This window comes from Mycteria americana, chromosome 6 (genome assembly GCF_035582795.1).
Source record: "Mycteria americana isolate JAX WOST 10 ecotype Jacksonville Zoo and Gardens chromosome 6, USCA_MyAme_1.0, whole genome shotgun sequence".
In the NCBI taxonomy this organism is placed as follows: domain Eukaryota; kingdom Metazoa; phylum Chordata; class Aves; order Ciconiiformes; family Ciconiidae; genus Mycteria; species Mycteria americana.
The window spans coordinates 30,417,357-30,431,553 of NC_134370.1; positions in this window are offsets into that span (position 1 = coordinate 30,417,357).

Consider the following 14,197-nt stretch of genomic DNA (forward strand, 5'->3'; position numbering starts at 1 on the left):
CTGTGTAACCCTATCAATTCAGAGAAAAATTTTCAGTAAGCTTCTGAGGAATACTATGCAACTGTAGATTGAAATAAATGCTGCAAGTGAAAAACATGCAATGGTTTAGTCTGAACATGCTAATTTATTTCCACTCAGTTGAGTGCCTTTGATGTGTTCTGTGGTGTGCCTTTTGGTGGGCTAGAGATTCATAAATATAAGTACTGCTGATAGCCATATAACTATGGACAGACAGACAAGTAAAATTCAACTGAGAGAGGCACCTGTTTGTCTTCACAAATTGAATAATTTTGTTTGTTTGTTTGTTTTGTTTGTTTTTTATTTATATCAAAGATGCAAGGAAGCAAAATTAATGTCTGGAATGGTGGGAGCAAGGCAGAAGGAAGCGTTTCATAAGTCCTCCACTTCCCAATCCCCTTCCCTCCAAAATAATTTTCCTGACAGCGTTTGAAATCAAATCGTGTGTCACAAATCTCTCTACTTCTGTAACTGGCTGGTACTGGAGCTGAAGCCATGCAGTTTTGGGGGGAAAGAACCGCACAACATAATCCCTTGTAATAATTTCTTGCCCCCACCAGGGCAGTTCAGTGTGTTGTGTTTCTTCTTATCAAAACCAAGTTTTTATTCAGATTCAGCATTTTCATCTGTGGATCAATGTCCAGAAAAGGAAAAAAGGATAAGAGAAGAAATAGACAGGAAAATGTAAAGACACAAAAAGCCTCACCGAACTTCAAGCAGTCATGTGAGTTTATGCCCCAGGTGCATTCATTCAGAAAAGCTGCAGCCTAGGCATTTCCTAGAACTGTTCTGAGAGTTTAGTGTGTTTAATTTTTGGTCCGTGTAACTTATAGACATTTATTAGGTTCAGAAATGCTACAAGGTTAAATTGCATCATTTCTAATGTTGGGGGGTTTAATTTTTTAAGCAACTTATGAGACTGGGGTTCAGTTTAACAGACAAAGGAAATAAGGAATCAGCACAGTCTTGAAACATTAAGAATTTGGAGATATTTGCCCAGATTCAGAACAGATTAATAAGTATTAATACAAACACAAAAGCAAAGGGTGTGAACACCTCTGAGATACACTGGCTTCAAAATTTGCTGTGACATAGACTGATATCATCAGGGAATGGATCTGGGGCTTTGATTCTCACTGGTTTTTTTTCACGTGTTCCAGGACCATGCTTTAATCTTTAACGTTAAATAAAAAATGGTTGGAAAGTGAGCCCTGGCTCCAAGGCAGGCTGTGCAAACTGACTGACACCCATACAACTAGAGTAGACTATTTGCAATTACAGATGCAGACCAGGACGATCTTACATGGGAAGCAGAAATAATACTGAATATAAATACTTAGGTATCCCTCAAAGCTTGCCTAGGACATTGTCTTGGAGACAGTTTTAGCTGTCCCAAATAGGCATGAGAACTAAGCTAACAGTTAAGCAGTGTAAATGACAAGAAGTCCAATACTTGACTTTCTCTGTAGCTCACATTTATTTATCAGTATTGCTGGAGCTGGTGTCTGCCCTACAAGGAGCTACAGAGTCCACGCTTTTTGTAGTCAGTGAACCAGATTTTTATAGATATTCAAGGAAGCAAACTCACTGATTTGTTTATCTTGCTGAATAGATAGGATTCTCTTCATCCAGGATCTAGTTCCTAATGAAGTTTCCTTAAGCATTGTCTCAAAGCATATGGATATGGAAATACCGTATTACAAAGAATCAGAAAGAAGAGTACGAAATACCGACAGTTAGGTTGCCAAATTAGCTAAATAGGATATAAATAAGTGTATAGCTATTACTATCTTGTAGTTAAATACAATAAAAAACGTGTGGGGTTTGGCTTTCCAAGCAACAAAAGAATAGCGTAAGGCTGACACTGCATTTCCTCCTTGCTGCCTAAAGCATAATTATTATAGAAACTAAGTACTCATCCAAAATACATACAGTCATTCACCAACTGGAATAATTTTAATATATATTTCGTGGGTTTGGGATTTTTTTTCAGCTTTCTATCGTATCTTTTTCCAGAGAGGTAAAAAGCCTTTTTTCATCTAAGTAAATGCAGTATATTTAAACCCTGTGTAAACATTTATTAAGGATAAGCTGTACAGATTTTAGGAGCCAAATGGATTTTTCCATCAGAATTTTAAAGATTGACACAATTAAACACACATTGTGGGGGGTGTGGTGTGTTTGTTTGTTTGTTTGTTCTGCAATGGACTTTGGTTTCTATGAGGCATTTCCAGTTGGTTGCATATTGCTTGTTTATTGATTATTGGCTCAACTAATCTTTTTGAGCCCTTGTTGCCAACTCTGTGCAAACTGTGTATAGTCAATCAACCTATTTCTTTTGTTTTGTTCCATCACAAAAGACATCTTTACATTATTCAAAGTCTTAAAGAGATTAAAGTCTCTCTGAAATTTTTGGGCAAAAAATTATTACATAAATGGAGGACACCGTTTCATGAAATGTCTCTGTGTGAGGTGAATCAGCTGGTGCGTGATTACTAATGTTTTTTCATGTCTACATAAAGGCTAATCAAATTGTTAGGGTGTCTGTATGGACGTGCATGGGATTGTTCTGTGGTGTACAAGACCAACATTTCTTGGCTGATATAAAAGAAAGACATAATATCTTTCACTGCCTTATAAGCAGAGGGATTTATCAGTGGGCTTGGATCCAGAATATTCAGATATGCTGAAACTGAAGTTTCTTTTCTAGGATGTATCTCAGCACATACCAGAAGGAACCACAAGTCCGTCAGCCCCAAACAGATTTTCTGTTTACGGTACCTTAGTTGCTCATGCTTGAAAAAGGTGCAGTGAAACAAGGCTACCTTAAAAGCAATTGCCCCCACTTTTAATTTATGGCAGCAATAGTGGAAGGATGCTTATTCAAAGGCCTGTAGTGTTTTCTTTAAGTTAGTATTTCTCCCCTCAAGCTTAGCACTTGTCTTGTCATGAGGATTTGTCCTACTTTTCTACTCTCATCTAACGTATTGGGCGTGCCAGAAATCAGAATTAATTTGCAAGTAAATGTAAATAAAATTTAACAAAACACATCAACTCTCAGGCAATCTCCTTTAACTGCCATGTTGTCCTATTGAAAATGACTGCATATATATATAACATTTTAAATGATGTTATAAATTGTGATAAATCCAGGCTGGATATATGCTTATAGAAAGGTGGGCACTTATGAATATAGGACACACAAGTAGTTATTACTGGGGCAGATGCTGCACTTTACTAAGAACATCCTAATTATATAAGAAGGCCTACATGGTTTTGATGTCATTTCCTGAAATGGCACCATGTGTTTAAGATGTGTAATTTCACGGATGGAGTGACAAATAAGCAATTAGTTGATTACTAATACAGTAATTTTAGATTCTCTAATTGTCATGAGTAATAGTCACCCAACTTTACCTCTTGCCAAAAATCTGTCTCTGGCAGTTAACTTAATTCCATTGAGATGTGGGTTTTTGTCACTGATCTAAGTAATCCCCCTGGAAAGCTTCTGATACAAAGTAGTCCAGGTAGGATGTGGTAAGACAAGGAGTAAGGGCAAAGGACAATTCAGTGATGACAAGGAATGCCAATCCACTGAGAATCCCCTTCACATTTATGAAGCTCTATCTCTAAGCTACTTGTCTCTCTGCTTTTCCAGCACTCTTTTGTAGCTACAGTATCTCAGGATTTGGAGGGATTGGGGTTTTTTCTCCTTCTTTTTTCCTGTACCTTTGAACAATATGAACAGTTTTGATAAACCGAGGAAATGAGCAAGCAAGAGGCGCTACTGTTAAAGAAGAAACACATGAAGATGGAAATCAAGTGGAAGGGGAGGACAGAAAAGGATGGGACCTTGAGGCTCATGGGGAACTAGAGAGGATCCACAAAACAATTATATGCCTGTGAACAACACAAATACAGGGTGATGTGAGGAGATGCTCTTACATCACTTGACACAAAGGATGGGACCGCTGTGCTAATCTTTAACATCGTGACTTCCTTGAAAGGATATTTTACTTTGTTCTGTCACAAAGGATATTGCATTCCAGATGATATTTAAAAAGTATCATTCAAAACAGCATTTTTTATTTCCTGTAGCAGAGTGTGGAAATAAATTTAGCACGTGTTATTAGAGCTGGTAGGGGGTGGAAGGCAAATAAAAATTGCTGATAGGGATTTTCTCAGTGTGCCACTGCTAGGATCCTGCAGAGACTAGACAGTCTTAGTTAAAGCTGTGGTTTGCTTGCTCTTTATGGGAAATCTATCTCTTTTTATATTATCTCACCTGTGAAATCTATTTACAGAAGAGGAATTTTCCATTCACCTTTCCTAAGACCATTTTATTTTGTTGCTCAATGTCTGGAAGGGCACTCTGCAGCTATGTATGGTAAACCAGTGTGATTCGTTATCAGAAATATAAATGAAACATTTTCCTACAAGCTCACCTTTTTCATTTTCTGTGTAGGTCTAGAAAGTTCATTGGTTGGACTATTCACACACTGCAAGCTATTACACTCTGTCACTTTTAGCTTGCTTTCATTTTCTTTTCTTTTTCCTTAACACGTTTGCCTAAAAGTAGGCCAGCATGATAGATTGATTGTGGACTAAAATACTTTTATATCCCAAGTTCTGGATTTTCCAGCTTTAAAAGCACTCTGAAAGCACACAAGAAAACTGGCATATTCCATTTATTGTTTTCTATTGTCTTCAGTAGAGTTTATTTTGAAAAAGAAAAAATAGTTCCTGAAACAGGAAAAAAATCAGTCTTGATTTGCATTAAAGTTCTTTTGCAAATTCATTAATTTTCAGGAAGGGAAGAAGGATATTTGTTCTCAGAAAATATACTAGTGTTGATGGTATTGCTCTAAAGAAATGGGTAACAACTGTAGAATGTAGTTGATGCTGGTGACATGACATGGCTTTTTCCTGCTAGAGGAGTACTTTTTTTTAGATCCCTTTCGTTTCTGATGATTAAATTCCCATTCTGCTCTCCTGCAAGGCAAGGAAATGAGCCCTTCTCCCCTATCCCTGTATTCCTCCTCCCCCCCCAAACACACTTTTCCTATCTTTTTGCTGCCTCTTGTTGCTGAAACTTGTTCCTGCTTTCCTGGAGCAAATCCATCTCCCGCTGTCTGTGACTTAATCAGGATATCTCTTAGAATAGGTACTTGACTAGGATTTCTGTGAAGGTAACAAATTGTTTTCCACAAACAGCATTTTGAATGCTGAGCTCGTCAGTACAGACACTTCAGTTAGTTTCCTAGCAGGACAAGAGAATACAGGCAGGGATCAATTTTCTTGCTCTAAATTCACTTCATGCCTTAATAATATTGTACAGGGATGAGGTTTTAGTATTTTGACTGAGAAAGGGGTTAAACTGTTTGTAAACCTCTGTATATTCCCTGTCTTCTCCATTGCACACTGCAATCTCCCTGATGCTGCTGCCAAAAGCCTCTGCAAGGTGCAGGGAAAACACAACAAACCTTGCCCTTTAAGTCAGGCTGCCGCGTGTCACAAAATGCCACGCCATGACCAGTGACGTCTGTGTGCTCGCAGGTTAGGAAAGAACACATTGCTATTGCTGCTCAGTAATTAAACAGCCAGCAATAGTTGAATCTGGCAAGCAGAAGCTAACTGTGCACTCGCTACCTTTGTATTTTTAAAAAAAATATGCAAAAGTAAATGCAAATTACATTGCCTGTAGGCATTTTGGCTAGCGTCAGTGAAACCATGTTTTCTGTAGAGCTTATATAGTTTTTTAACGAGCCTCATATGCCCTTCCTTTTGATTTTTTCCTCTCTTTCCTGGTAATGGAGAGAACAACTATGAACTATAATTATGCCTTTCATATTTATAGTGTTCATATCTTCTGTCTCCTAAATAGTTAGCTTTATGAGCAAAAGAGGGAGGTTTTTTCCCCTCCTATTCCTTCCCTTACTATGAAAACTTTCTATGAAATCTGAGTTGATTTCTCCCCTGATATCACATTGCTTAAGTGACACTGAGAGAGCATGGATTAAAATTGCCAAGTGAGGAAACAGAAATTGAACAAGCTAGTCTTAAGTTACTTTGGTCTTAGCTTTTCTTTGGCTCATTAAATCCCTTTTCTGAAATTGCTGTTAAGGAACAAGCAAATAAGCTATACTGAGCAACCCATTTAAAGGCAGAAATAATCAAGAACTGTAAAAGACCTTGTTTCTTTTCCTACTCATGGGAGGAAATATTTTAGCATCTCTTGTGGATTAAAAGATAGAAAAAAATAAACAAAATTCAAATTATTTTCACACCCTACAAAAGGTTTTAAAGGTATTTTCGATTTCATGGACGCACATTATGGACTCATTCTTCACAAATTACTCTGTATTATGCTGTTAAACTATTAAAACCAATGTGATTCAATCTTAACTCTTAAAAATCATATTTACTTGAATAGAATTGGACCATTTTTTCTATTTCAAGATCCGTCCCAGTAGGATTACGTTACATAATGTAATGCAGAATTACAGCACTGATTTCATCCTGTTTCAAATTTGTTGTTTCCTAAAACTAAAGAAACATTAATAAGGCAATGATGAAGTGGAAAAAGATAATACTTTTAATAGAATTCATTGAGGTTATATACTCACTAGTACAGATGCACTAGTGCTATGCATTTTTGCAGGAAAAGAAAGGAGGAAAAAGAAGTATTACTTTTGTCCATCAAGGTTGACACCTTGGACTTCTCCATATACTTTCTATTCCTTACAGAGCCGCAACATCACAAAGATAAATGTTCATACATCCTACATGTTTCTGTTGAAATGACTTTGAAGATTTCCAAATATAAAATAAATGTCCTTTATTAATGAAGAACTTACACTAAATAAAGAGTATTTCTAAATCAGTGTTTCAGAATATTTATTGACGCTTGCAATGATAATACAGTTTTTTGTACAAATATTCATACTTCTGTCTTGAAAGATAAAATTAGTGTTTTATTCATATTTTGGAAATGGAAGGAACATGGAAATCTTTTTGTGCAGAAGCCTGGCATTTGTGTTTGTGCACAGAATTATTTTCTGAGATGTATTGAAAGCTTTTCATTTCATTATTAGAGCGTTATTGATTGTTGGAAAGGTTTTATATTTCTTGCTTTTTGTTTTTTTCCAATATTGTAGTGTTGTTGCAAAGATTTGTTTTTCAGTGATTGCTGAGAAATCATTGTGGAAAAATATGTTGAGGAAAATAACCAAAGATAATTTCTGTGTTTTCAGCATGAGCAGTAGAAGACCAAACTGTACTTTTTCAATATAAAATAAGAAAATCTAAATCCTTATATTATTCCTTTTTTTCCCTTTTATATTGGATTTTCTAAACACAGAATCATGCTACAGTGAGGAATGAGTGCCTACTATATTAGTAGTCCCACCTGACATCAAGGAGGATGCGGAATAATAAATTGCTAAGCACAAAGAGAGGAAAGGCAATTTTACAGTTGGGAAGTTGCAAAAGATTTCATAGCAAAAAAAGAATATGGAAAATACATAATTTTCAAAAATAACACAAGTGAAATAAGCATTTTAATGCTTCAAAAGAATACTGACTGCTAAGTTGAGAAGGATTGTGTTGATTTATTAATCATCCTGAACCTATAATAGCATTTTCATATCAAATTTAGCAATCTGAACTTTTTTATATATATAAGTTCAATCCACATAGTATATTCAATTATGTCGTAGGAGTTCACCTAATTACAACATGATAGTTCCACAGAGGAAGTGAAACTAAACTCTGGTAAACCATGTAAATTTGTTAAATCATAGAGTAGAACATCAAGGTTAATATGCCTGTTGCTATAAAAAAAAAGTTTGGATTCATTAAAGCATAGTTTAAAGAACCATGTTTTCAGATACTTAGAAAATTGCAAATCTTTAGCAGTTCTGGCTGAAAGTATATTGTAGCTGAATGCTTCATGGAAGTTTATTTTTATTTCAGCCATAACCATTCACTTGAGTCAGCCATTTATTTTTCAGGCGTACGATGGTCAAGTGTGTGCCAGTGGAGAGAAATGACTTGACGGATACTTTTCAGGAATGTATTTCATGTTTTTATTGATGAAAAATGTAGATAAATAGATTAAGAACAATTAGAGGGTTCATGTGGATCCAATATAATTGGACTATTTGGTACATGAGATAAAAGACAAAAGAAGGATATGCATTGTGAACAGGTGGTGGTTCTTAGTAGGCTTTTATTTTGTGTAAAGGCAATTAATTATCAGGTAAAGCTAGCTGACATTAATTCGGGGAAAAACCATCATCCAGAGTTAGATGGGAAGTTAAGGCTCAAACTGAACTATACTTAGACAAAGGCCAGGAGGGCTCAGTGAAGTGGCAGTGCACATTACTATATGTAATTATGTCCAGAATATTTTTTTTGGGGGGAAAAAAGAGATTCTAATAAAGTGGTAACAACAGTCAATATAAAACCATCCCCATTTTTTTTTCTTTTTGGCATGCGACAGCCCTGCTGACGAAAGTGAGACTTGGTAGAAATTTCTCCAGTTATCCTCAAGATTTAAGTTGTTCTCACATCTTTGAAGTACTTCATAATTCTGTATAAAATTGAGAAATAGGATTTTGAAGGAGTATTAGCTACCCAGCTTCTTTTATTTTTTTATTGGAATTTGGAAACCTAACTTCTTCTGGGTCTTTATACTGATGGTTATAATGGTTAGCCCAGCTACTCCAGGACCGCACTGCAGGCTGGCAGCTGAGAATTTATGTAGCTTTTCAAGGAAGTTTTGCAGCTATGCTGACCTGTATGCCTCTGTAGCAATATTGATTTATATAGCCAGCTAAGTTAAAAGGGTATGGGCATCTTTACAAGAGGCAGTACAGACAGAAGAAGAGGGAGTTGTTTTGCTAGTTATTATTACATAATCTTGCTAGGTCATGATTAAAGTACTAACACATGAGAAGATAAAGGAGACCAGAGCTTGCTAGGAGTTCAAAGGGCTTTCCCTGGGAGTTTGCAACCTTCCTTATTGGGCTTGGAAAATACATAGGCTCGTGAAGTCAATCTGAAATTTCCTGCACTGATGCAGCTGGTATACCTGGAAAATAAAGATGCAGACAAAAGTATAATCACAGATCTGTTCCCACAGTCTGTAGCATTCAGCTGTGCTGATAGTGTCTCACTTTGCTTTATTTAAAATTCACACACCATTAAATTGCATTGAACTTGCCATTAAAAGTTGCCTTTCTCTTAGGACTCAATTCTACTGGAAGATGGCAGCAAAATCTTTGTGGTTCAGAAAATTTTATACATGAGACAAATAGGTGGAGCTGGTTGGTATAGATATGCTATATTTAATTTTCTAAAACTTTTTTCATTCTAAATAAACTATAAACATACATGCCCCTTAAACCTGTGTGCCCTTTATTTGCAGTCTCCAATTTCACTTTACACTGTGCTTAATTAATTTGACTGTTCTGAATGTGTGACAGTTAAAACTACTTTTCTATGACTTAAGTTGAAGTTCACATGAGTATTATTGGAAAGCTTCCTTCTTGGTATCTATAAGGTAGTATCATGGTTGGAATATGAGTTTGCAATTACAGTAATTCAGGTTTTTTTCTCATTCTCTAAATTTTTTTCTCCTTTGAATCTGTTATATGAAGAAAAAATACACCTAATATTAACATACTTTTAGGCATGCAACACTTTTTTAAAGCTGCTATTAGAAGATACTACTAGAATGCTTGAAATACTTTAAACAGATTAATATGTACCTTAGGCCAGACTCTCAAGTGGTGTAAAGCTGCCTAACTCTGAAAAGTCAATGGAGTTCTTCTAAATGTCTGGGCCTTCAAATTTAATCCCAGTCATTTGATCTGTCTTAGAGAAAATTCCATTTTACACACTCCTATGTGATGTGAAAATTGATATTCACAGAAGGTCCTAACTGGTAATGAGGATTCTGGGGGTTGTATACTTAGCAATATGGAAGTTTAAAAAACAGTTATGCTGCACAAGACTTTGATATCTGTTTGGAGTGTACTCAATCTGGGTGTATTTCTAAGGACAGAATGATGAGCATTCTGTAAAATTAGTGGCAGGCGTACTCACATTTCTTCATTTCATATTTAGTTTGTCAGAAACTGTCTATGACATGCCTATCTCCTGTTCATCTTGACTCCAAATGATACTTTCTTTCCTACCTCCTAGATACATTCACTGTCAGGAAGCCCTGTCATTTTAGAGAACAAGACGGAGTAAGAACCCAGCTGAGATTGTCAAATTTATAGATGTCAGCCAACAAAACCACAGGAGGGGTTATGTTCAGAGGAGGGGTTATGTTTTAAAAGCAGATCTAGAAATCAGAGAAGGATTTCAGTACTGAGTTATTCAGCAGTCTAGTGAAACTTTCAACTATTTAGCAAATTATTGCATTAAATATCAGACTTACCATTATTTCTTTTTTTTCCAGAGTAAGTTATTTTATTAATTTAATAATAAGAACTGCGTGTCATAAATTCTTTGAGCCAGTGCTAAAGAAAGTCCACAGACTACATGGTCTGGCCTCCCGGTGTTATGGACAACAATAAAATGTATTGGTATTAACTTGCCAGAAGTGTTTGCACTATTTTATGTTCCTGTCTCTTTTGCCATTGGATTTTGGCACTTGTATTTAACAAAGTATTTTTTGCTGCCACAGCTTTGCAATGATGTCCCTGAGGGAGAAAATAGGCTGTTTAATGCACTCTTGTCCTAGTATCATGCAAACATCAAAGGCATTGTGTGGCTTATCCTTAAAAAAATATACGTCTGCAGAAGAACTTAAAAATGTTAGACTTTTAGTCTGTGCATAATGCCATGCTGTTCAAGGATATGCTCCAAATACTCAGGGAGCAACTTGTCTCTTCTTAAATATGTTTTTCAAAACTGTGTTCCTAATCCTCTATTGATTTTGATAAGGAAGTAATATACATTACATAAATACTAAACATCATACAATAAATAAAACCCAAGCTTTTAATGGATATAATAAACTTATAATATATATGGGTTAAACTCAAATATTGTCACACTATATCCACAATACCTGTATGTGCTTTTAAGTTCTGAAAAGTTGTTCTCAAGACAGCGGGAGCCTGTTCTTATCTGAGATATTCTGTGGCATGTAATACTGCACATCTTGCTTAATCAACTCATGTATATATGTGGGCAAGCACAGCGGGTGACTTTTGAAGACAGGTGGGAGCACTGCTACACCTCAGATTTTAATGGTGGTGAGGGGGGCGGGAGGAGAGGAGAAAGTTCAAAAGAATGTTCTACCCACCCACTTCAAATTTCATTTTTCAGGTACATAGTGATGAATCAATTTCTGGTGCTTCTGTCCTGTCCTGCATATTGGATTTGTTTCCCTCAGGGATGCTAGAAAGGACAGTTTTTGTTTCTTGCACAGACTTATAAAAAGTCTTTTCTTTGTTTGAAGAGAATCATATGAATCTATTTAACCCTTCAGTACTGAAAACTGGAAATTTCAAAATGTCTTTTTTCCATTCAGTGGCAAAACAGAAAACAAACAAAAATCATTTAAAGTTAAAATAAAAGAGATTTTTTTTGTGACTTTGTGAAAATGTATACATTTTGAGGTTGGTGTAGAGTGCTTTGTAGTACCAAGAATAAGATGTTCTCTCTCATTTGTGAGTTATCAATGCTTACTATGATTTTATAAACATTCAGGTTTTGAAAATACCATCACATATGAAGTGTTTAAATATATTGTTCAGAAAATGTCAGAATTTTCAGCTAAAGCTATTTCTCAGGTTTTGCCAAAATTAAAAGAATATTAATCATTTCAGCATCCTGTCATCAAATATTTTGCATAACTGAAACAACAAACAATCAATATTTATGACCATGTCTTTTACTTGACTAGTCTCAAGTGTTCTAGTATCTTTTGGGCGGCAAGTAAAGCCATATCAGCTGTTGTCAGCAAGTATTACAATTGAGCAAAAAAGGGGCAGAAGGTCAGGCTAGAAAGATGTCTGTACCTCATTTGAAGAAATTAATACTCAAATAGGAAGTTACAAATTAATTTCTATTTAGCTTTATTAAGACACTGGCAACCATATTTTGGAGACCTTTGTTTAAAAGCGTTATCAAAATACTACCATGAAATTGTGGAAATAAGTGTACTTATAATATGGAGGATTTCCTTCCACCTTCTTGGCTTATCACCTATTAAACTGACAGAACAGAACAATTGCTGCCAGCTAACAACAGGTTTTTGAAGCTTGTTGCCATTCTCAGTGCGATACATGAATTGGTCCTTTTCTCCAGCTGTCACATTTTATTAGCTATTTCAATTCACTTTGCTTGCACGAGGTCTTTTTTCCTTGTAGTTTTGACACAGTTCTGCTGCTATTTTAAAATCACACCAAACTGCGAACTTGTAGTAACTGCTAACACTTGAAAGGCAAGATGTTACCTGCAAAATGTGATACTGATTTATTATTGCGACAGGTTACAAGAATGCGTTTTGGTGTTTTCAAAATATGCCTCCCACTTTGGACATGGGATTTCAGAAAAGTTTTTTCAAGAATTCCCTTTGCAATGGGAATTCCAGTTCATGTGAAACTAAAGTAAAAGCAAAGCAAATGACAACGAGACAGGTGAAATAGGCATTTTTAAAAGCCTTGCGTGTGCTGGGAGTTAACTTCTGCATTGCATTCTTTATGAGCAGGGGATGTATTGGATAGGTGTCAGCTGGGACAAGACATTTAATTGTCTGGATGGTACTTTCACTAATTTCCTGAGTACTGTGGTTCGGCTTACTCAAAATGAGAATAATGTATATCCTATCTTCCATGCATGTTATATTTAAACTTTTCTATTTGGACTGCAAAACTTCTGACATTTCACAGGATGTTCACATTCCTGGAATACTTTGTTCTCCTTTACACATGAGCAGAGAGAGTCTGGGTGGAAAACATCACGCGTCAGATAATCTGGTAAGGATGGTAACGGGTGATGGAACCTCTGTGACTGTAAACCCCAGTGTTGCTAGCGAAATGAGTATTCGTTCTGCCAACTGCTGACCAAAAAGATTTTCAGGGCTTTTTGAAAAATTTTAATCTTTCCCTGGGGAGCTTTTTGGATGTGTGTATGCTCATATTAACCAGGAAAGCCTGAATCACAGAGTGATGGAAAGAAATCCACTTATATTTCTAGATTTTAATCGCAAGTTAAGCAGTCGTGTGTGTATGCAAAACATACACACTGTGGGATTATAATCCATAATTAGGGTTCCTATAAAAAAAATACCTATCCATACACTAATGGATTATATTTGCATTAAGTGTGTATGTGTATCTAGAAATGTATACACTAAAACAGCAGTAGGTGGGGCTCTATCATTCATTCGATAATTAACATTTTTGCTTTTCTGAGATGAATTAAACACTGTTTCTGGGGAGGACTCAGGGTGTAGTCATGGATACATAACAGAGCCAACTAAACTGCTGGGTTATCTAACATTTTGCACACTGACCACCCACACTCTCCAGCCTTGTGTGGCTGCTATCTACCCTTTTCTTATTTCCCACTGGGGAGGAAGGCAAGAAAAACAGTCTTCAAAAAGCTGTTTCTGACTTTCTTTGCTTTATCAGTTTATAAAAATACTATTGAAAACTTCTTACTATGAAATATGAAACTTTCCAGAGAAAAGAAACTCATGTTTTCATCTCCTTAAACATTAAATACCTCAGAAAACACCGACTAGCTTGGAATGGCTGCTTATTGTCATTAAGGTTAAAAGCAGCAGTCCTTTGGCTGATCCATGGCATCTTTTCTTTGGAAAAGCAATGCTTTCCTTACTAGTAGCAACAGGCTTTCCAAGAACAAGCCTGTTCCTTCCCATGCTCCCTCCTTGGCTGATTCTCTCTTTAAGTCTTCTTTACTAGGAATACTTCTCCCTATCCTGTTCCCAAGATCTGCATCCTGTTTACCAGAAATATAAAGCAACACAAAATCCAGCATTTTTCCAGAAGAGGCTCCAAAGCCTCCAACATTTAATAGATCTTTTAGATCTTTCTTTACTCCTCACAGAGCTATAACAGTAATGTTCTTTAATGGGGAAGGACTTGGTGAAGAGTTGCTTCCAACGGGTTTTTAAGCTTTTGTCGTGGTT